Genomic DNA, 18938 nt, shown 5'->3' with positions numbered 1-18938 from the left:
AATTTTATTAATATTTTATTTTGATTTGTATTTGCAAATTCCATTTGTTGTTTCTGGGAGACAACTGGAAACAATGCGTCGGATACTCGGACCATTTGCGGCACGATCGTCATTACTGAATGGCAACGATGCAAGAACCGGGCTTTCGGCATTCGTCATGCATTGTGGGCCCCGCGATAGTATTGCATCTATCCGGGGGTGCGGCAGATCTGAAATACAAACACTCTGCTCACGTAGGAGCTTGTGCACGGTTACCAAGGGAGGAAGGCTGCATACACAGTTTTTTCAAATCTAAAACAATTAATGGAGGGGAGCAAGATAGTGCATAAAGATCTAAGCGAGCATGAATTAAACGGGTGCGATCATACCAGCACTAATGCACCGGATCCCATCAGAACTCCGAAGTTAAGCGTACTTGGGCGAGAGTAGTACTAGGATGGGTGACCTCCTTGGAAGTCCTCGTGTTGCACCCCAATTTTATTAATATTTTATTTTGATTTGTATTTGCAAATTCCATTTGTTGTTTCTGGGAGACAACTGGAAACAATGCGTCGGATACTCGGACCATTTGCGGCACGATCGTCATTACTGAATGGCAACGATGCAAGAACCGGGCTTTCGGCATTCGTCATGCATTGTGGGCCCCGCGATAGTATTGCATCTATCCGGGGGTGCGGCAGATCTGAAATACAAACACTCTGCTCACGTAGGAGCTTGTGCACGGTTACCAAGGGAGGAAGGCTGCATATACAGTTTTTTCAAGTCTAAAACAATTAATGGAGGGGAGCAAGATAGTGCATAAAGATCTAAGCGAGCATGAATTAAACGGGTGCGATCATACCAGCACTAATGCACCGGATCCCATCAGAACTCCGAAGTTAAGCGTGCTTGGGCGAGAGTAGTACTAGGATGGGTGACCTCCTGGGAAGTCCTCGTGTTGCACCCCAATTTTATTAATATTTTATTTTGATTTGTATTTGCAAATTCCATTTGTTGTTTCTGGGAGACAACTGGAAACAATGCGTCGGATACTCGGACCATTTGCGGCACGATCGTCATTACTGAATGGCAACGATGCAAGAACCGGGCTTTCGGCATTCGTCATGCATTGTGGGCCCCGCGATAGTATTGCATCTATCCGGGGGTGCGGCAGATCTGAAATGCAAACACTCTGCTCACGTAGGAGCTTGTGCACGGTTACCAAGGGAGGAAGGCTGCATACACAGTTTTTTCAAATCTAAAACAATTAATGGAGGGGAGCAAGATAGTGCATAAAGATCTAAGCGAGCATGAATTAAACGGGTGCGATCATACCAGCACTAATGCACCGGATCCCATCAGAACTCCGAAGTTAAGTGTGCATGGGCGGGAGTAGTCCTAGGATGGGTGACCTCCTGGGAAGTCCTCGTGTTGCACCCCAATTTTATTAATATTTTATTTCGATATCGTATTTGCATATTCCATTTGTCGTTTCGGCGAGACAAACGCAAACAACGCGCCGGATACTCGGACCATTTGCGGCACGATCGTCATTACTGAATGAGAACCGTGCAAAAACCGGGCTTTTGGCATTCGTCGTGCATTGTGGGCCCCGCGATAGTATTGCATCTATCCGGGGGTGCGGCAGATCTAAAAAGCAAACACTCTGCTCACGTAAGAGCTTGTGCACGGTTACCAAGGGAGGAAGGCTGCATACACAGTTTTTTCAAGTCTAAAACAATTAATGGAGGGGAGCAAGATAGTGCATAAAGATCTAAGCGAGCATGAATTAAACGGGTGCGATCATACCAGCACTAATGCACCGGATCCCATCAGAACTCTGAAGTTAAGCGTGCTTGGGCGAGAGTAGTACTAGGATGGGTGACCTCCTGGGAAGTCCTCGTGTTGCACCCCAATTTTATTAATATTTTATTTTGATTTGTATTTGCAAATTCCATTTGTTGTTTCTGGGAGACAACTGGAAACAATGCGTCGGATACTCGGACCATTTGCGGCACGATCGTCATTACTGAATGGCAACGATGCAAGAACCGGGCTTTCGGCATTCGTCATGCATTGTGGGCCCCGCGATAGTATTGCATCTATCCGGGGGTGCGGCAGATCTGAAATGCAAACACTCTGCTCACGTACGAGCTTGTGCACGGTTACCAAGGGAGGAAGGCTGCATACACAGTTTTTTCAAATCTAAAACAATTAATGGAGGGGAGCAAGATAGTGCATAAAGATCTAAGCGAGCATGAATTAAACGGGTGCGATCATACCAGCACTAATGCACCGGATCCCATCAGAACTCCGAAGTTAAGTGTGCATGGGCGGGAGTAGTCCTAGGATGGGTGACCTCCTTGGAAGTCCTCGTGTTGCACCCCAATTTTATTAATATTTTATTTCGATATCGTATTTGCAAATTCCATTTGTCGTTTCGGCGAGACAAACGCAAACAATGCGTCGGATACTCGGACCATTTGCGGCACGATCGTCATTACTGAATGGCAACGATGCAAGAACCGGGCTTTCGGCATTCGTCATGCATTGTGGGCCCCGCGATAGTATTGCATCTATCCGGGGGTGCGGCAGATCTGAAATGCAAACACTCTGCTCACGTAGGAGCTTGTGCACGGTTACCAAGGGAGGAAGGCTGCATACACAGTTTTTTTCAAGTCTAAAACAATTAATGGAGGGGAGCAAGATAGTGCATAAAGATCTAAGCGAGCATGAATTAAACGGGTGCGATCATACCAGCACTAATGCACCGGATCCCATAAGAACTCCGAAGTTAAGCGTGCTTGGGCGAGAGTAGTACTAGGATGGGTGACCTCCTGGGAAGTCCTCGTGTTGCACCCCAATTTTATTAATATTTTATTTTGATTTGTATTTGCAAATTCCATTTGTTGTTTCTGGGAGACAACTGGAAACAATGCGTCGGATACTCGGACCATTTGCGGCACGATCGTCATTACTGAATGGCAACGATGCAAGAACCGGGCTTTCGGCATTCGTCATGCATTGTGGGCCCCGCGATAGTATTGCATCTATCCGGGGGTGCGGCAGATCTGAAATACAAACACTCTGCTCACGTAGGAGCTTGTGCACGGTTACCAAGGGAGGAAGGCTGCATACACAGTTTTTTCAAATCTAAAACAATTAATGGAGGGGAGCAAGATAGTGCATAAAGATCTAAGCGAGCATGAATTAAACGGGTGCGATCATACCAGCACTAATGCACCGGATCCCATCAGAACTCCGAAGTTAAGCGTACTTGGGCGAGAGTAGTACTAGGATGGGTGACCTCCTTGGAAGTCCTCGTGTTGCACCCCAATTTTATTAATATTTTATTTTGATTTGTATTTGCAAATTCCATTTGTTGTTTCTGGGAGACAACTGGAAACAATGCGTCGGATACTCGGACCATTTGCGGCACGATCGTCATTACTGAATGGCAACGATGCAAGAACCGGGCTTTCGGCATTCGTCATGCATTGTGGGCCCCGCGATAGTATTGCATCTATCCGGGGGTGCGGCAGATCTGAAATGCAAACACTCTGCTCACGTAGGAGCTTGTGCACGGTTACCAAGGGAGGAAGGCTGCATACACAGTTTTTTCAAATCTAAAACAATTAATGGAGGGGAGCAAGATAGTGCATAAAGATCTAAGCGAGCATGAATTAAACGGGTGCGATCATACCAGCACTAATGCACCGGATCCCATCAGAACTCTGAAGTTAAGTGTGCATGGGCGGGAGTAGTCCTAGGATGGGTGACCTCCTGGGAAGTCCTCGTGTTGCACCCCAATTTTATTAATATTTTATTTCGATATCGTATTTGCAAATTCCATTTGTCGTTTCGGCGAGACAAACGCAAACAACGCGCCGGATACTCGGACCATTTGCGGCACGATTGTCATTACTGAATGGGAACCGTGAAAAAACCGGGCTTTTGGCATTCGTCGTGCATTGTGGGCCCCGCGATAGTATTGCATCTATCCGGGGGTGCGGCAGATCTAAAAAGCAAAACTCTGCTCACGTAAGAGCTTGTGCACGGTTACCAAGGGAGGAAGGCTGCATACACAGTTTTTTTCAAGTCTAAAACAATTAATGGAGGGGAGCAAGATAGTGCATAAAGATCTAAGCGAGCATGAATTAAACGGGTGCGATCATACCAACACTAATGCACCGGATCCCATCAGAACTCCGAAGTTAAGCGTGCTTGGGTGAGAGTAGTACTAGGATGGGTGACCTCCTGGGAAGTCCTCGTGTTGCACCCCAATTTTATTAATATTTTATTTTGATTTGTATTTGCAAATTCCATTTGTTGTTTCTGGGAGACAACTGGAAACAATGCGTCGGATACTCGGACCATTTGCGGCACGATCGTCATTACTGAATGGCAACGATGCAAGAACCGGGCTTTCGGCATTCGTCATGCATTGTGGGCCCCGCGATAGTATTGCATCTATCCGGGGGTGCGGCAGATCTGAAATACAAACACTCTACTCACGTAGGAACTTGTGCACGGTTACCAAGGGAGGAAGGCTGCATACACAGTTTTTTCAAATCTAAAACAATTAATGGAGGGGAGCAAGATAGTGCATAAAGATCTAAGCGAGCATGAATTAAACGGGTGCGATCATACCAGCACTAATGCACCGGATCCCATCAGAACTCCGAAGTTAAGCGTGCTTGGGCGAGAGTAGTAATAGGATGGGTGACCTCCTGGGAAGTCCTCGTGTTGTACCCCAATTTTATTAATATTTTATTTTGATTTGTATTTGCAAATTCCATTTGTTGTTTCTGGGAGACAACTGGAAACAATGCGTCGGATACTCGGACCATTTGCGGCACGATCGTCATTACTGAATGGCAACGATGCAAGAACCGGGCTTTCGGCATTCGTCATGCATTGTGGGCCCCGCGATAGTATTGCATCTATCCGGGGGTGCGGCAGATCTGAAATGCAAACACTCTGCTCACGTAGGAGCTTGTGCACGGTTACCAAGGGAGGAAAGCTGCATACACAGTTTTTTCAAATCTAAAACAATTAATGGAGGGGAGCAAGATAGTGCATAAAGATCTAAGCGAGCATGAATTAAACGGGTGCGATCATACCAGCACTAATGCACCGGATCCCATCAGAACTCCGAAGTTAAGTGTGCATGGGCGGGAGTAGTCCTAGGATGGGTGACCTCCTGGGAAGTCCTCGTGTTGCACCCCAATTTTATTAATATTTTATTTCGATATCGTATTTGCAAATTCCATTTGTCGTTTCGGCGAGACAAACGCAAACAACGCGCCGGATACTCGGACCATTTGCGGCACGATTGTCATTACTGAATGGGAACCGTGAAAAAACCGGGCTTTTGGCATTCGTCGTGCATTGTGGGCCCCGCGATAGTATTGCATCTATCCGGGGGTGCGGCAGATCTAAAAAGCAAACACTCTGCTCACGTAAGAGCTTGTACACGGTTACCAAGGGAGGAAGGCTGCATACACAGTTTTTTTCAAGTCTAAAACAATTAATGGAGGGGAGCAAGATAGTGCATAAAGATCTAAGCGAGCATGAATTAAACGGGTGCGATCATACCAGCACTAATGCACCGGATCCCATCAGAACTCCGAAGTTAAGCGTGCTTGGGCGAGAGTAGTACTAGGATGGGTGATTCCATTTGTTGTTTCTGGGAGACAACTGGAAACAATGCGTCGGATACTCGGACCATTTGCGGCACGATCGTCATTACTGAATGGCAACGATGCAAGAACCGGGCTTTCGGCATTCGTCGTGCATTGTGGGCCCCGCGATAGTATTGCATCTATCCGGGGGTGCGGCAGATCTGAAAAGCAAACACTCTGCTCACGTAGGAGCTTGTGCACGGTTACCAAGGGAGGAAGGCTGCATACACAGTTTTTTCAAGTCTAAAACAATTAATGGAGGGGAGCAAGATAGTGCATAAAGATCTAAGCGAGCATGAATTAAGCGGGTGCGATCATACTAGCACTAATGCATCGGATCCCATCAGAACTCCGAAGTTAAGTGTGCATGGGCGGGAGTAGTCCTAGGATGGGTGACCTCCTGGGAAGTCCTCGTGTTGCACCCCAATTTTATTAATATTTTATTTCGATATCGTATTTGCAAATTCCATTTGTCGTTTCGGCGAGACAAACGCAAACAACGCGCCGGATACTCGGACCATTTGCGGCACGATTGTCATTACTGAATGGGAACCGTGAAAAAACCAGGCTTTTGGCATTCGTCGTGCATTGTGGGCCCCGCGATAGTATTGCATCTATCCGGGGGTGCGGCAGATCTAAAAAGCAAACACTCTGCTCACGTAAGAGCTTGTGCACGGTTACCAAGGGAGGAAGGCTGCATACACAGTTTTTTTCAAGTCTAAAACAATTAATGGAGGGGAGCAAGATAGTGCATAAAGATCTAAGCGAGAATGAATTAAACGGGTGCGATCATACCAGCACAAATGCACCGGATCCCATAAGAACTCCGAAGTTAAGCGTGCTTGGGCGAGAGTAGTACTAGGATGGGTGACCTCCTGGGAAGTCCTCGTGTTGCACCCCAATTTTATTAATATTTTATTTTGATTTGTATTTGCAAATTCCATTTGTTGTTTCTGGGAGACAACTGGAAACAATGCGTCGGATACTCGGACCATTTGCGGCACGATCGTCATTACTGAATGGCAACGATGCAAGAACCGGGCTTTCGGCATTCGTCATGCATTGTGGGCCCCGCGATAGTATTGCATCTATCCGGGGGTGCGGCAGATCTGAAATACAAACACTCTGCTCACGTAGGAGCTTGTGCACGGTTACCAAGGGAGGAAGGCTGCATACACAGTTTTTTCAAATCTAAAACAATTAATGGAGGGGAGCAAGATAGTGCATAAAGATCTAAGCGAGCATGAATTAAACGGGTGCGATCATACCAGCACTAATGCACCGGATCCCATCAGAACTCCGAAGTTAAGCGTGCTTGGGCGAGAGTAGTACTAGGATGGGTGACCTCCTTGGAAGTCCTCGTGTTGCACCCCAATTTTATTAATATTTTATTTTGATTTGTATTTGCAAATTCCATTTGTTGTTTCTGGGAGACAACTGGAAACAATGCGTCGGATACTCGGACCATTTGCGGCACGATCGTCATTACTGAATGGCAACGATGCAAGAACCGGGCTTTCGGCATTCGTCATGCATTGTGGGCCCCGCGATAGTATTGCATCTATCCGGGGGTGCGGCAGATCTGAAATGCAAACACTCTGCTCACGTAGGAGCTTGTGCACGGTTACCAAGGGAGGAAGGCTGCATACACAGTTTTTTCAAATCTAAAACAATTAATGGAGGGGAGCAAGATAGTACCTAAAGATCTAAGCGAGCATGAATTAAACGGGTGCGATCATACCAGCACTAATGCACCGGATCCCATCAGAACTCCGAAGTTAAGTGTGCATGGGCGGGAGTAGTCCTAGGATGGGTGACCTCCTGGGAAGTCCTCGTGTTGCACCCCAATTTTATTAATATTTTATTTCGATATCGTATTTGCAAATTCCATTTGTCGTTTCGGCGAGACAAACGCAAACAACGCGCCGGATACTCGGACCATTTGCGGCACGATTGTCATTACTGAATGGGAACCGTGAAAAAACCGGGCTTTTGGCATTCGTCGTGCATTGTGGGCCCCGCGATAGTATTGCATCTATCCGGGGGTGCGGCAGATCTAAAAAGCAAACACTCTGCTCACGTAAGAGCTTGTGCACGGTTACCAAGGGAGGAAGGCTGCATACACAGTTTTTTTCAAGTCTAAAACAATTAATGGAGGGGAGCAAGATAGTGCATAAAGATCTAAGCGAGCATGAATCAAACGGGTGCGATCATACCAGCACTAATGCACCGGATCCCATCAGAACTCCGAAGTTAAGCGTGCTTGGGCGAGAGTAGTACTAGGATGGGTGACCTCCTGGGAAGTCCTCGTGTTGCACCCCAATTTTATTAATATTTTATTTTGATTTGTATTTGCAAATTCCATTTGTTGTTTCTGGGAGACAACTGGAAACAATGCGTCGGATACTCGGACCATTTGCGGCACGATCGTCATTACTGAATGGCAACGATGCAAGAACCGGGCTTTCGGCATTCGTCATGCATTGTGGGCCCCGCGATAGTATTGCATCTATCCGGGGGTGCGGCAGATCTGAAATACAAACACTCTGCTCACGTAGGAACTTGTGCACGGTTAACAAGGGAGGAAGGCTGCATACACAGTTTTTTCAAATCTAAAACAATTAATGGAGGGGAGCAAGATAGTGCATAAAGATCTAAGCGAGCATGAATTAAACGGGTGTGATCATACCAGCACTAATGCACTGGATCCCATCAGAACTCCGAAGTTAAGCGTGCTTGGGCGAGAGTAGTACTAGGATGGGTGACCTCCTGGGAAGTCCTCGTGTTGCACCCCAATTTTATTAATATTTTATTTTGATTTGTATTTGCAAATTCCATTTGTTGTTTCTGGGAGACAACTGGAAACAATGCGTCGGATACTCGGACCATTTGCGGCACGATCGTCATTACTGAATGGCAACGATGCAAGAACCGGGCTTTCGGCATTCGTCATGCATTGTGGGCCCCGCGATAGTATTGCATCTATCCGGGGGTGCGGCAGATCTGAAATGCAAACACTCTGCTCACGTAGGAGCTTGTGCACGGTTACCAAGGGAGGAAGGCTGCATACACAGTTTTTTCAAATCTAAAACAATTAATGGAGGGGAGCAAGATAGTGCATAAAGATCTAAGCGAGCATGAATTAAACGGGTGCGATCATACCAGCACTAATGCACCGGATCCCATCAGAACTCCGAAGTTAAGTGTGCATGGGCGGGAGTAGTCCTAGGATGGGTGACCTCCTGGGAAGTCCTCGTGTTGCACCCCAATTTTATTAATATTTTATTTCGATATCGTATTTGCAAATTCCATTTGTCGTTTCGGCGAGACAAACGCAAACAACGCGCCGGATACTCGGACCATTTGCGGCACAATCGTCATTACTGAATGAGAACCGTGCAAAAACCGGGCTTTTGGCATTCGTCGTGCAATGTGGGCCCCGCGATAGTATTGCATCTATCCGGGGGTGCGGCAGATATAAAAAGCAAACACTCTGCTCACGTAAGAGCTTGTGCACGGTTACCAAGGGAGGAAGGCTGCATACACAGTTTTTTCAAGTCTAAAACAATTAATGGAGGGGAGCATGATAGTGCATAAAGATCTAAGCGAGCATGAATTAAACGGGTGCGATCATACCAGCACTAATGCACCGGATCCCATCAGAACTCTGAAGTTAAGCGTGCTTGGGCGAGACTAGTACTAGGATGGGTGACCTCCTGGGAAGTCCTCGTGTTGCACCCCAATTTTATTAATATTTTATTTTGATTTGTATTTGCAAATTCCATTTGTTGTTTCTGGGAGATACTGGAAACAATGCGTCGGATACTCGGACCATTTGCGGCACGATCGTCATTACTGAATGGCCACGATGCAAGAACCGGGCTTTCGGCATTCGTCATGCATTGTGGGCCCCGCGATACTATTGCATCTATCCGGAGGTGCGGCAGATCTGAAAAACAAACACTCCGCTCACGTAGGAGCTTGTGCACGGTTACCAAGGGAAAGAGGCTGCATACACATTTTTTTCAAATCTAAAACAATTAATGGAAGGGAGCAAGATAGGTCATAAAGATCTAAGCGAGCATGAATTAAACGGGTGCTATCATACCAGCACTAATGCACCGGATCTCATCAGAACTCCGAAGTTAAGTGTGCTTGGGCGAGAGTAGTATTAGGATGGGTGACCTCCTCGGAAGTCCTTGTGTTTCACCCTAATTTTATTAATATTTTATTTCGATATCGTATTTGCAAATTCCATTTGTCGTTTCGGCGAGACAAACTCAAACAACGCGCCGGATACTCGGACCATTTGCGGCACGATCGTCATTACTGAATGGGAACCGTGCAAAAACCGGGCTTTTGGCATTCGTCGTGCATTGTGGGCCCCGCGATAGTATTGCATCTATCCGGGGGTGCGGCAGATCTGAAAAACAAACACTCTGCTCACGTAGGAGCTTGTGCACGGTTACCAAGGGAGGAAGGCTGCATACACAGTTTTTTCAAGTCTAAAACAATTAATGGAGGGGAGCAAGATAGTGCATAAAGATCTAAGCGAGCATGAATTAAGCGGGTGCGATCATACTAGCACTAATGCATCGGATCCCATCAGAACTCCGAAGTTAAGTGTGCATGGGCGGGAGTAGTCCTAGGATGGGTGACCTCCTGGGAAGTCCTCGTGTTGCACCCCAATTTTATTAATATTTTATTTCGATATCGTATTTGCAAATTCCATTTGTCGTTTCGGCGAGACAAACGCAAACAACGCGCCGGATACTCGGACCATTTGCGGCACGATTGTCATTACTGAATGGGAACCGTGAAAAAACCAGGCTTTTGGCATTCGTCGTGCATTGTGGGCCCCGCGATAGTATTGCATCTATCCGGGGGTGCGGCAGATCTAAAAAGCAAACACTCTGCTCACGTAAGAGCTTGTGCACGGTTACCAAGGGAGGAAGGCTGCATACACAGTTTTTTTCAAGTCTAAAACAATTAATGGAGGGGAGCAAGATAGTGCATAAAGATCTTAGCGAGCATGAATTAAACGGGTGCGATCATACCAGCACTAATGCATCGGATCCCATAAGAACTCCGAAGTTAAGCGTGCTTGGGCGAGAGTAGTACTAGGATGGGTGACCTCCTGGGAAGTCCTCGTGTTGCACCCCAATTTTATTAATATTTTATTTTGATTTGTATTTGCAAATTCCATTTGTTGTTTCTGGGAGACAACTGGAAACCATGCGTCGGATACTCGGACCATTTGCGGCACGATCGTCATTACTGAATGGCAACGATGCAAGAACCGGGCTTTCGGCATTCGTCATGCATTGTGGGCCCCGCGATAGTATTGCATCTATCCGGGGGTGCGGCAGATCTGAAATACAAACACTCTGCTCACGTAGGAGCTTGTGCACGGTTACCAAGGGAGGAAGGCTGCATACACAGTTTTTTCAAATCTAAAACAATTAATGGAGGGGAGCAAGATAGTGCATAAAGATCTAAGCGAGCATGAATTAAACGGGTGCGATCATACCAGCACTAATGCACCGGATCCCATCAGAACTCCGAAGTTAAGCGTGCTTGGGCGAGAGTAGTACTAGGATGGGTGACCTCCTTGGAAGTCCTCGTGTTGCACCCCAATTTTATTAATATTTTATTTTGATTTGTATTTGCAAATTCCATTTGTTGTTTCTGGGAGACAACTGGAAACAATGCGTCGGATACTCGGACCATTTGCGGCACGATCGTCATTACTGAATGGCAACGATGCAAGAACCGGGCTTTCGGCATTCGTCATGCATTGTGGGCCCCGCGATAGTATTGCATCTATCCGGGGGTGCGGCAGATCTGAAATGCAAACACTCTGCTCACGTAGGAGCTTGTGCACGGTTACCAAGGGAGGAAGGCTGCATACACAGTTTTTTCAAATCTAAAACAATTAATGGAGGGGAGCAAGATAGTGCATAAAGATCTAAGCGAGCATGAATTAAACGGGTGCGATCATACCAGCACTAATGCACCGGATCCCATCAGAACTCCGAAGTTAAGTGTGCATGGGCGGGAGTAGTCCTAGGATGGGTGACCTCCTGGGAAGTCCTCGTGTTGCACCCCAATTTTATTAATATTTTATTTCGATATCGTATTTGCAAATTCCATTTGTCGTTTCGGCGAGACAAACGCAAACCACGCGCCGGATACTCGGACCATTTGCGGCACGATTGTCATTACTGAATGGGAACCGTGAAAAAACCGGGCTTTTGGCATTCGTCGTGCATTGTGGGCCCCGCGATAGTATTGCATCTATCCGGGGGTGCGGCAGATCTAAAAAGCAAACACTCTGCTCACGTAAGAGCTTGTGCACGGTTACCAAGGGAGGAAGGCTGCATACACAGTTTTTTTCAAGTCTAAAACAATTAATGGAGGGGAGCAAGATAGTGCATAAAGATCTAAGCGAGCATGAATTAAACGGGTGCGATCATACCAGCACTAATGCACCGGATCCCATCAGAACTCCGAAGTTATGCGTGTTTGGGCGAGAGTAGTACTAGGATGGGTGACCTCCTGGGAAGTCCTCGTGTTGCACCCCAATTTTATTAATATTTTATTTTGATTTGTATTTGCAAATTCCATTTGTTGTTTCTGGGAGACAACTGGAAACAATGCGTCGGATACTCGGACCATTTGCGGCACGATCGTCATTACTGAATGGCAACGATGCAAGAACCGGGCTTTCGGCATTCGTCATGCATTGTGGGCCCCGCGATAGTATTGCATCTATCCGGGGGTGCGGCAGATCTGAAATACAAACACTCTGCTCACGTAGGAACTTGTGCACGGTTACCAAGGGAGGAAGGCTGCATACACAGTTTTTTCAAATCTAAAACAATTAATGGAGGGGAGCAAGATAGTGCATAAAGATCTAAGCGAGCATGAATTAAACGGGTGCGATCATACCAGCACTAATGCACCGGATCCCATCAGAACTCCGAAGTTAAGCGTGCTTGGGCGAGAGTAGTACTAGGATGGGTGACCTCCTGGGAAGTCCTCGTGTTGCACCCCAATTTTATTAATATTTTATTTTGATTTGTATTTGCAAATTCCATTTGTTGTTTCTGGGAGACAACTGGAAACAATGCGTCGGATACTCGGACCATTTGCGGCACGATCGTCATTACTGAATGGCAACGATGCAAGAACCGGGCTTTCGGCATTCGTCATGCATTGTGGGCCCCGCGATAGTATTGCATCTATCCGGGGGTGCGGCAGATCTGAAATGCAAACACTCTGCTCACGTAGGAGCTTGTGCACGGTTACCAAGGGAGGAAGGCTGCATACACAGTTTTTTCAAATCTAAAACAATTAATGGAGGGGAGCAAGATAGTGCATAAAGATCTAAGCGAGCATGAATTAAACGGGTGCGATCATACCAGTACTAATGCACCGGATCCCATCAGAACTCCGAAGTTAAGTGTGCATGGGCGGGAGTAGTCCTAGGATGGGTGACCTCCTGGGAAGTCCTCGTGTTGCACCCCAATTTTATTAATATTTTATTTCGATATCGTATTTGCAAATTCCATTTGTCGTTTCGGCGAGACAAACGCAAACAACGCGCCGGATACTCGGACCATTTGCGGCACGATTGTCATTACTGAATGGGAACCGTGAAAAAACCGGGCTTTTGTCATTCGTCGTGCATTGTGGGCCCCGCGATAGTATTGCATCTATCCGGGGGTGCGGCAGATCTAAAAAGCAAACACTCTGCTCACGTAAGAGCTTGTGCACGGTTACCAAGGGAGGAAGGCTGCATACACAGTTTTTTTCAAGTCTAAAACAATTAATGGAGGGGAGCAAGATAGTGCATAAAGATCTAAGCGAGCATGAATCAAACGGGTGCGATCATACCAGCACTAATGCACCGGATCCCATCAGAACTCCGAAGTTAAGCGTGCTTGGGCGAGAGTAGTACTAGGATGGGTGACCTCCTGGGAAGTCCTCGTGTTGCACCCCAATTTTATTAATATTTTATTTTGATTTGTATTTGCAAATTCCATTTGTTGTTTCTGGGAGACAACTGGAAACAATGCGTCGGATACTCGGACCATTTGCGGCACGATCGTCATTACTGAATGGCAACGATGCAAGAACCGGGCTTTCGGCATTCGTCATGCATTGTGGGCCCCGCGATAGTATTGCATCTATCCGGGGGTGCGGCAGATCTGAAATACAAACACTCTGCTCACGTAGGAACTTGTGCACGGTTACCAAGGGAGGAAGGCTGCATACACAGTTTTTTCAAATCTAAAACAATTAATGGAGGGGAGCAAGATAGTGCATAAAGATCTAAGCGAGCATGAATTAAACGGGTGCGATCATACCAGCACTAATGCACCGGATCCCATCAGAACTTCGAAGTTAAGCGTGCTTGGGCGAGAGTAGTACTAGGATGGGTGACCTCCTGGGAAGTCCTCGTGTTGCACCCCAATTTTATTAATATTTTATTTTGATTTGTATTTGCAAATTCCATTTGTTGTTTCTGGGAGACAACTGGAAACAATGCGTCGGATACTCGGACCATTTGCGGCACGATCGTCATTACTGAATGGCAACGATGCAAGAACCGGGCTTTCGGCATTCGTCATGCATTGTGGGCCCCGCGATAGTATTGCATCTATCCGGGGGTGCGGCAGATCTGAAATGCAAACACTCTGCTCACGTAGGAGCTTGTGCACGGTTACCAAGGGAGGAAGGCTGCATACACAGTTTTTTCAAATCTAAAACAATTAATGGAGGGGAGCAAGATAGTGCATAAAGATCTAAGCGAGCATGAATTAAACGGGTGCGATCATACCATCACTAATGCACCGGATCCCATCAGAACTCCGAAGTTAAGTGTGCATGGGCGGGAGTAGTCCTAAGATGGGTGACCTCCTGGGAAGTCCTCGTGTTGCACCCCAATTTTATTAATATTTTATTTCGATATCGTATTTGCATATTCCATTTGTCGTTTCGGCGAGACAAACGCAAACAACGCGCCGGATACTCGGACCATTTGCGGCACGATCGTCATTACTGAATGAGAACCATGCAAAAACCGGGCTTTTGGCATTCGTCGTGCATTGTGGGCCCCGCGATAGTATTGCATCTATCCGGGGGTGCGGCAGATCTAAAAAGCAAACACTCTGCTCACGTAAGAGCTTGTGCACGGTTACCAAGGGAGGAAGGCTGCATACACAGTTTTTTCAAGTCTAAAACAATTAATGGAGGGGAGCAAGATAGTGCATAAAGATCTAAGCGAGCATGAATTAAACGGGTGCGATCATACCAGCACTAATGCACCGGATCCCATCAGAACTCTGAAGTTAAGCGTGCTTGGGCGAGAGTAGTACTAGGATGGGTGACCTCCTGGGAAGTCCTCGTGTTGCACCCCAATTTTATTAATATTTTATTTTGATTTGTATTTGCAAATTCCATTTGTTGTTTCTGGGAGATACTGGAAACAATGCGTCGGATACTCGGACCATTTGCGGCACGATCGTCATTACTGAATGGCCACGATGCAAGAACCGGGCTTTCGGCATTCGTCATGCATTGTGGGCCCCGCGATACTATTGCATCTATCCGGAGGTACGGCAGATCTGAAAAACAAACACTCCGCTCACGTAGGAGCTTGTGCACGGTTACCAAGGGAAAGAGGCTGCATACACATTTTTTTCAAATCTAAAACAATTAATGGAAGGGAGCAAGATAGGTCATAAAGATCTAAGCGAGCATGAATTAAACGGGTGCTATCATACCAGCACTAATGCACCGGATCTCATCAGAACTCCGAAGTTAAGTGTGCTTGGGCGAGAGTAGTATTAGGATGGGTGACCTCCTCGGAAGTCCTTGTGTTTCACCCTAATTTTATTAATATTTTATTTCGATATCGTATTTGCAAATTCCATTTGTCGTTTCGGCGAGACAAACTCAAACAACGCGCCGGATACTCGGACCATTTGCGGCACGATCGTCATTACTGAATGGGAACCGTGCAAAAACCGGGCTTTTGGCATTCGTCGTGCATTGTGGGCCCCGCGATAGTATTGCATCTATCCGGGGGTGCGGCAGATCTGAAAAGCAAACACTCTGCTCACGTAGGAGCTTGTGCACGGTTACCAAGGGAGGAAGGCTGCATACACAGTTTTTTCAAGTCTAAAACAATTAATGGAGGGGAGCAAGATAGTGCATAAAGATCTAAGCGAGCATGAATTAAGCGGGGGCAATCATACTAGCACTAATGCATCGGATCCCATCAGAACTCCGAAGTTAAGTGTGCATGGGCGGGAGTAGTCCTAGGATGGGTGACCTCCTGGGAAGTCCTCGTGTTGCACCCCAATTTTATTAATATTTTATTTCGATATCGTATTTGCAAATTCCATTTGTCGTTTCGGCGAGACAAACGCAAACAACGCGCCGGATACTCGGACCATTTGCGGCACGATTGTCATTACTGAATGGGAACCGTGAAAAAACCAGGCTTTTGGCATTCGTCGTGCATTGTGGGCCCCGCGATAGTATTGCATCTATCCGGGGGTGCGGCAGATCTAAAAAGCAAACACTCTGCTCACGTAAGAGCTTGTGCACGGTTACCAAGGGAGGAAGGCTGCATACACAGTTTTTTTCAAGTCTAAAACAATTAATGGAGGGGAGCAAGATAGTGCATAAAGATCTAAGCGAGCATGAATTAAACGGGTGCGATCATACCAGCACTAATGCACCGGATCCCATAAGAACTCCGAAGTTAAGCGTGCTTGGGCGAGAGTAGTACTAGGATGGGTGACCTCCTGGGAAGTCCTCGTGTTGCACCCCAATTTTATTAATATTTTATTTTGATTTGTATTTGCAAATTCCATTTGTTGTTTCTGGGAGACAACTGGAAACAATGCGTCGGATACTCGGACCATTTGCGGCACGATCGTCATTACTGAATGGCAACGATGCAAGAACCGGGCTTTCGGCATTCGTCATGCATTGTGGGCCCCGCGATAGTATTGCATCTATCCGGGGGTGCGGCAGATCTGAAATACAAACACTCTGCTCACGTAGGAGCTTGTGCACGGTTACCAAGGGAGGAAGGCTGCATACACAGTTTTTTCAAATCTAAAACAATTAATGGAGGGGAGCAAGATAGTGCATAAAGATCTAAGCGAGCATGAATTAAACGGGTGCGATCATACCAGCACTAATGCACCGGATCCCATCAGAACTCCGAAGTTAAGCGTGCTTGGGCGAGAGTAGTACTAGGATGGGTGACCTCCTTGGAAGTGCTCGTGTTGCACCCCAATTTTATTAATATTTTATTTTGATTTGTATTTGCAAATTCCATTTGTTGTTTCTGGGAGACAACTGGAAACAATGCGTCGGATACTCGGACCATTTGCGGCACGATCGTCATTACTGAATGGCAACGATGCAAGAACCGGGCTTTCGGCATTCGTCATGCATTGTGGGCCCCGCGATAGTATTGCATCTATCCGGGGGTGCGGCAGATCTGAAATGCAAACACTCTGCTCACGTAGGAGCTTGTGCACGGTTACCAAGGGAGGAAGGCTGCATACACAGTTTTTTCAAATCTAAAACAATTAATGGAGGGGAGCAAGATAGTGCATAAAGATCTAAGCGAGCATGAATTAAACGGGTGCGATCATACCAGCACTAATGCACCGGATCCCATCAGAACTCCGAAGTTAAGTGTGCATGGGCGGGAGTAGTCCTAGGATGGGTGACCTCCTGGGAAGTCCTCGTGTTGCACCCCAATTTTATTAATATTTTATTTCGATATCGTATTTGCAAATTCCATTTGTCGTTTCGGCGAGACAAACGCAAACAACGCGCCGGATACTCGGACCATTTGCGGCACGATTGTCATTACTGAATGGGAACCGTGAAAAAACCGGGCTTTTGGCATTCGTCGTGCATTGTGGGCCCCGCGATAGTATTGCATCTATCCGGGGGTGCGGCAGATCTAAAAAGCAAACACTCTGCTCACGTAAGAGCTTGTGCACGGTTACCAAGGGAGGAAGGCTGCATACACAGTTTTTTTCAAGTCTAAAACAATTAATGGAGGGGAGCAAGATAGTGCCTAAAGATCTAAGCGAGCATGAATTAAACGGGTGCGATCATACCAGCACTAATGCACCGGATCCCATCAGAACTCCGAAGTTATGCGTGTTTGGGCGAGAGTAGTACTAGGATGGGTGACCTCCTGGGAAGTCCTCGTGTTGCACCCCAATTTTATTAATTTTTTATTTTGATTTGTATTTGCAAATTCCATTTGTTGTTTCTGGGAGACAACTGGAAACAATGCGTCGGATACTCGGACCATTTGCGGCACGATCGTCATTACTGAATGGCAACGATGCAAGAACCGGGCTTTCGGCATTCGTCATGCATTGTGGGCCCCGCGATAGTATTGCATCTATCCGGGGGTGCGGCAGATCTGAAATACAAACACTCTGCTCACGTAGGAACTTGTGCACGGTTACCAAGGGAGGAAGGCTGCATACACAGTTTTTTCAAATCTAAAACAATTAATGGAGGGGAGCAAGATAGTGCATAAAGATCTAAGCGAGCATGAATTAAACGGGTGCGATCATACCAGCACTAATGCACCGGATCCCATCAGAACTCCGAAGTTAAGCGTGCTTGGGCGAGAGTAGTACTAGGATGGGTGACCTCCTGGGAAGTCCTCGTGTTGCACCCCAATTTTATTAATATTTTATTTTGATTTGTATTTGCAAATTCCATTTGTTGTTTCTGGGAGACAACTGGAAACAATGCGTCGGATACTCGGACCATTTGCGGCACGATCGTCATTACTGAATGGCAACGATGCAAGAACCGGGCTTTCGGCATTCGTCATGCATTGTGGGCCCCGCGATAGTATTGCATCTATCCGGGGGTGCGGCAGATCTGAAATGCAAACACTCTGCTCACGTAGGAGCTTGTGCACGGTTACCAAGGGAGGAAGGCTGCATACACAGTTTTTTCAAATCTAAAACAATTAATGGAGGGGAGCAAGATAGTGCATAAAGATCTAAGCGAGCATGAATTAAACGGGTGCGATCATACCAGCACTAATGCACCGGATCCCATCAGAACTCCGAAGTTAAGTGTGCATGGGCGGGAGTAGTCCTAGGATGGGTGACCTCCTGGGAAGTCCTCGTGTTGCACCCCAATTTTATTAATATTTTATTTCGATATCGTATTTGCAAATTCCATTTGTCGTTTCGGCGAGAC

The 18938-nt window shown here is 46.6% G+C and overlaps 36 non-coding genes and 3 pseudogenes across 36 annotated transcripts; all 39 read left to right on the top strand.

The window, feature by feature from the left end:
• Positions 1 to 354: 354 nt before the first annotated feature.
• Positions 355 to 473, top strand: LOC148797124 (5S ribosomal RNA). Its single transcript, XR_016074559.1, has one exon. It is a non-coding gene; the product is annotated as a 5S ribosomal RNA (ribosomal RNA).
• Positions 474 to 827: 354 nt separating this feature from the next.
• Positions 828 to 946, top strand: LOC148797123 (5S ribosomal RNA). The gene has a single exon (XR_016074065.1). It is a non-coding gene; the product is annotated as a 5S ribosomal RNA (ribosomal RNA).
• Positions 947 to 1300: 354 nt separating this feature from the next.
• On the top strand, positions 1301 to 1419 carry LOC148797122 (5S ribosomal RNA). The gene has a single exon (XR_016074063.1). It is a non-coding gene; the product is annotated as a 5S ribosomal RNA (ribosomal RNA).
• Positions 1420 to 1774: 355 nt separating this feature from the next.
• LOC148797121 (5S ribosomal RNA) lies at positions 1775 to 1893 on the top strand. Its single transcript, XR_016071393.1, has one exon. It is a non-coding gene; the product is annotated as a 5S ribosomal RNA (ribosomal RNA).
• A 354-nt stretch (positions 1894 to 2247) lies between these two features.
• Positions 2248 to 2366, top strand: LOC148797120 (5S ribosomal RNA). The gene has a single exon (XR_016069108.1). It is a non-coding gene; the product is annotated as a 5S ribosomal RNA (ribosomal RNA).
• A 356-nt stretch (positions 2367 to 2722) lies between these two features.
• LOC148797119 (5S ribosomal RNA) lies at positions 2723 to 2841 on the top strand. The gene has a single exon (XR_016071242.1). It is a non-coding gene; the product is annotated as a 5S ribosomal RNA (ribosomal RNA).
• Positions 2842 to 3195: 354 nt separating this feature from the next.
• LOC148797118 (5S ribosomal RNA) lies at positions 3196 to 3314 on the top strand. Its single transcript, XR_016074558.1, has one exon. It is a non-coding gene; the product is annotated as a 5S ribosomal RNA (ribosomal RNA).
• Positions 3315 to 3668: 354 nt separating this feature from the next.
• On the top strand, positions 3669 to 3787 carry LOC148797117 (5S ribosomal RNA). The gene has a single exon (XR_016075677.1). It is a non-coding gene; the product is annotated as a 5S ribosomal RNA (ribosomal RNA).
• Positions 3788 to 4142: 355 nt separating this feature from the next.
• Positions 4143 to 4261, top strand: LOC148797116 (5S ribosomal RNA). The gene has a single exon (XR_016074386.1). It is a non-coding gene; the product is annotated as a 5S ribosomal RNA (ribosomal RNA).
• A 354-nt stretch (positions 4262 to 4615) lies between these two features.
• Positions 4616 to 4734, top strand: LOC148797115 (5S ribosomal RNA). The gene has a single exon (XR_016074805.1). It is a non-coding gene; the product is annotated as a 5S ribosomal RNA (ribosomal RNA).
• A 354-nt stretch (positions 4735 to 5088) lies between these two features.
• On the top strand, positions 5089 to 5207 carry LOC148797114 (5S ribosomal RNA). Its single transcript, XR_016074061.1, has one exon. It is a non-coding gene; the product is annotated as a 5S ribosomal RNA (ribosomal RNA).
• A 762-nt stretch (positions 5208 to 5969) lies between these two features.
• On the top strand, positions 5970 to 6088 carry LOC148797113 (5S ribosomal RNA). Its single transcript, XR_016070194.1, has one exon. It is a non-coding gene; the product is annotated as a 5S ribosomal RNA (ribosomal RNA).
• A 356-nt stretch (positions 6089 to 6444) lies between these two features.
• LOC148797112 (5S ribosomal RNA) lies at positions 6445 to 6563 on the top strand. The gene has a single exon (XR_016071882.1). It is a non-coding gene; the product is annotated as a 5S ribosomal RNA (ribosomal RNA).
• Positions 6564 to 6917: 354 nt separating this feature from the next.
• Positions 6918 to 7036, top strand: LOC148797111 (5S ribosomal RNA). The gene has a single exon (XR_016071910.1). It is a non-coding gene; the product is annotated as a 5S ribosomal RNA (ribosomal RNA).
• Positions 7037 to 7390: 354 nt separating this feature from the next.
• LOC148797110 (5S ribosomal RNA) lies at positions 7391 to 7509 on the top strand. Its single transcript, XR_016074060.1, has one exon. It is a non-coding gene; the product is annotated as a 5S ribosomal RNA (ribosomal RNA).
• Positions 7510 to 7865: 356 nt separating this feature from the next.
• Positions 7866 to 7984, top strand: LOC148797109 (5S ribosomal RNA). The gene has a single exon (XR_016074053.1). It is a non-coding gene; the product is annotated as a 5S ribosomal RNA (ribosomal RNA).
• A 354-nt stretch (positions 7985 to 8338) lies between these two features.
• Positions 8339 to 8457, top strand: LOC148797108 (5S ribosomal RNA). Its single transcript, XR_016072220.1, has one exon. It is a non-coding gene; the product is annotated as a 5S ribosomal RNA (ribosomal RNA).
• A 354-nt stretch (positions 8458 to 8811) lies between these two features.
• On the top strand, positions 8812 to 8930 carry LOC148797107 (5S ribosomal RNA). The gene has a single exon (XR_016074059.1). It is a non-coding gene; the product is annotated as a 5S ribosomal RNA (ribosomal RNA).
• Positions 8931 to 9285: 355 nt separating this feature from the next.
• Positions 9286 to 9404, top strand: LOC148797106 (5S ribosomal RNA). The gene has a single exon (XR_016072315.1). It is a non-coding gene; the product is annotated as a 5S ribosomal RNA (ribosomal RNA).
• A 353-nt stretch (positions 9405 to 9757) lies between these two features.
• Positions 9758 to 9876, top strand: LOC148797105 (5S ribosomal RNA; annotated as a pseudogene).
• A 355-nt stretch (positions 9877 to 10231) lies between these two features.
• Positions 10232 to 10350, top strand: LOC148797104 (5S ribosomal RNA). The gene has a single exon (XR_016070193.1). It is a non-coding gene; the product is annotated as a 5S ribosomal RNA (ribosomal RNA).
• A 356-nt stretch (positions 10351 to 10706) lies between these two features.
• LOC148797103 (5S ribosomal RNA) lies at positions 10707 to 10825 on the top strand. Its single transcript, XR_016073011.1, has one exon. It is a non-coding gene; the product is annotated as a 5S ribosomal RNA (ribosomal RNA).
• A 354-nt stretch (positions 10826 to 11179) lies between these two features.
• On the top strand, positions 11180 to 11298 carry LOC148797102 (5S ribosomal RNA). The gene has a single exon (XR_016071909.1). It is a non-coding gene; the product is annotated as a 5S ribosomal RNA (ribosomal RNA).
• Positions 11299 to 11652: 354 nt separating this feature from the next.
• LOC148797101 (5S ribosomal RNA) lies at positions 11653 to 11771 on the top strand. Its single transcript, XR_016074058.1, has one exon. It is a non-coding gene; the product is annotated as a 5S ribosomal RNA (ribosomal RNA).
• Positions 11772 to 12127: 356 nt separating this feature from the next.
• LOC148797100 (5S ribosomal RNA) lies at positions 12128 to 12246 on the top strand. The gene has a single exon (XR_016074588.1). It is a non-coding gene; the product is annotated as a 5S ribosomal RNA (ribosomal RNA).
• Positions 12247 to 12600: 354 nt separating this feature from the next.
• On the top strand, positions 12601 to 12719 carry LOC148797099 (5S ribosomal RNA). Its single transcript, XR_016074042.1, has one exon. It is a non-coding gene; the product is annotated as a 5S ribosomal RNA (ribosomal RNA).
• Positions 12720 to 13073: 354 nt separating this feature from the next.
• LOC148797098 (5S ribosomal RNA) lies at positions 13074 to 13192 on the top strand. The gene has a single exon (XR_016075269.1). It is a non-coding gene; the product is annotated as a 5S ribosomal RNA (ribosomal RNA).
• A 356-nt stretch (positions 13193 to 13548) lies between these two features.
• Positions 13549 to 13667, top strand: LOC148797097 (5S ribosomal RNA). Its single transcript, XR_016074030.1, has one exon. It is a non-coding gene; the product is annotated as a 5S ribosomal RNA (ribosomal RNA).
• A 354-nt stretch (positions 13668 to 14021) lies between these two features.
• LOC148797096 (5S ribosomal RNA) lies at positions 14022 to 14140 on the top strand. Its single transcript, XR_016071827.1, has one exon. It is a non-coding gene; the product is annotated as a 5S ribosomal RNA (ribosomal RNA).
• Positions 14141 to 14494: 354 nt separating this feature from the next.
• On the top strand, positions 14495 to 14613 carry LOC148797095 (5S ribosomal RNA). The gene has a single exon (XR_016069664.1). It is a non-coding gene; the product is annotated as a 5S ribosomal RNA (ribosomal RNA).
• A 355-nt stretch (positions 14614 to 14968) lies between these two features.
• On the top strand, positions 14969 to 15087 carry LOC148797094 (5S ribosomal RNA). Its single transcript, XR_016071392.1, has one exon. It is a non-coding gene; the product is annotated as a 5S ribosomal RNA (ribosomal RNA).
• Positions 15088 to 15440: 353 nt separating this feature from the next.
• LOC148797093 (5S ribosomal RNA) lies at positions 15441 to 15559 on the top strand (annotated as a pseudogene).
• Positions 15560 to 15914: 355 nt separating this feature from the next.
• Positions 15915 to 16033, top strand: LOC148797092 (5S ribosomal RNA; annotated as a pseudogene).
• Positions 16034 to 16389: 356 nt separating this feature from the next.
• Positions 16390 to 16508, top strand: LOC148797091 (5S ribosomal RNA). Its single transcript, XR_016071241.1, has one exon. It is a non-coding gene; the product is annotated as a 5S ribosomal RNA (ribosomal RNA).
• Positions 16509 to 16862: 354 nt separating this feature from the next.
• Positions 16863 to 16981, top strand: LOC148797090 (5S ribosomal RNA). Its single transcript, XR_016072648.1, has one exon. It is a non-coding gene; the product is annotated as a 5S ribosomal RNA (ribosomal RNA).
• Positions 16982 to 17335: 354 nt separating this feature from the next.
• Positions 17336 to 17454, top strand: LOC148797089 (5S ribosomal RNA). The gene has a single exon (XR_016074057.1). It is a non-coding gene; the product is annotated as a 5S ribosomal RNA (ribosomal RNA).
• A 356-nt stretch (positions 17455 to 17810) lies between these two features.
• Positions 17811 to 17929, top strand: LOC148797088 (5S ribosomal RNA). Its single transcript, XR_016074587.1, has one exon. It is a non-coding gene; the product is annotated as a 5S ribosomal RNA (ribosomal RNA).
• Positions 17930 to 18283: 354 nt separating this feature from the next.
• Positions 18284 to 18402, top strand: LOC148797087 (5S ribosomal RNA). The gene has a single exon (XR_016074018.1). It is a non-coding gene; the product is annotated as a 5S ribosomal RNA (ribosomal RNA).
• Positions 18403 to 18756: 354 nt separating this feature from the next.
• On the top strand, positions 18757 to 18875 carry LOC148797086 (5S ribosomal RNA). Its single transcript, XR_016074056.1, has one exon. It is a non-coding gene; the product is annotated as a 5S ribosomal RNA (ribosomal RNA).
• Positions 18876 to 18938: the final 63 nt, after the last annotated feature.

Source organism: Nelumbo nucifera, chromosome 4 (genome assembly GCF_055504915.1).
Source record: "Nelumbo nucifera cultivar China Antique chromosome 4, China Antique-T2T, whole genome shotgun sequence".
Classification (NCBI taxonomy): domain Eukaryota; kingdom Viridiplantae; phylum Streptophyta; class Magnoliopsida; order Proteales; family Nelumbonaceae; genus Nelumbo; species Nelumbo nucifera.
The sequence above is the reverse complement of the archived record's forward strand: the minus strand, read 5'-3'. Positions and strand labels throughout refer to the sequence as shown.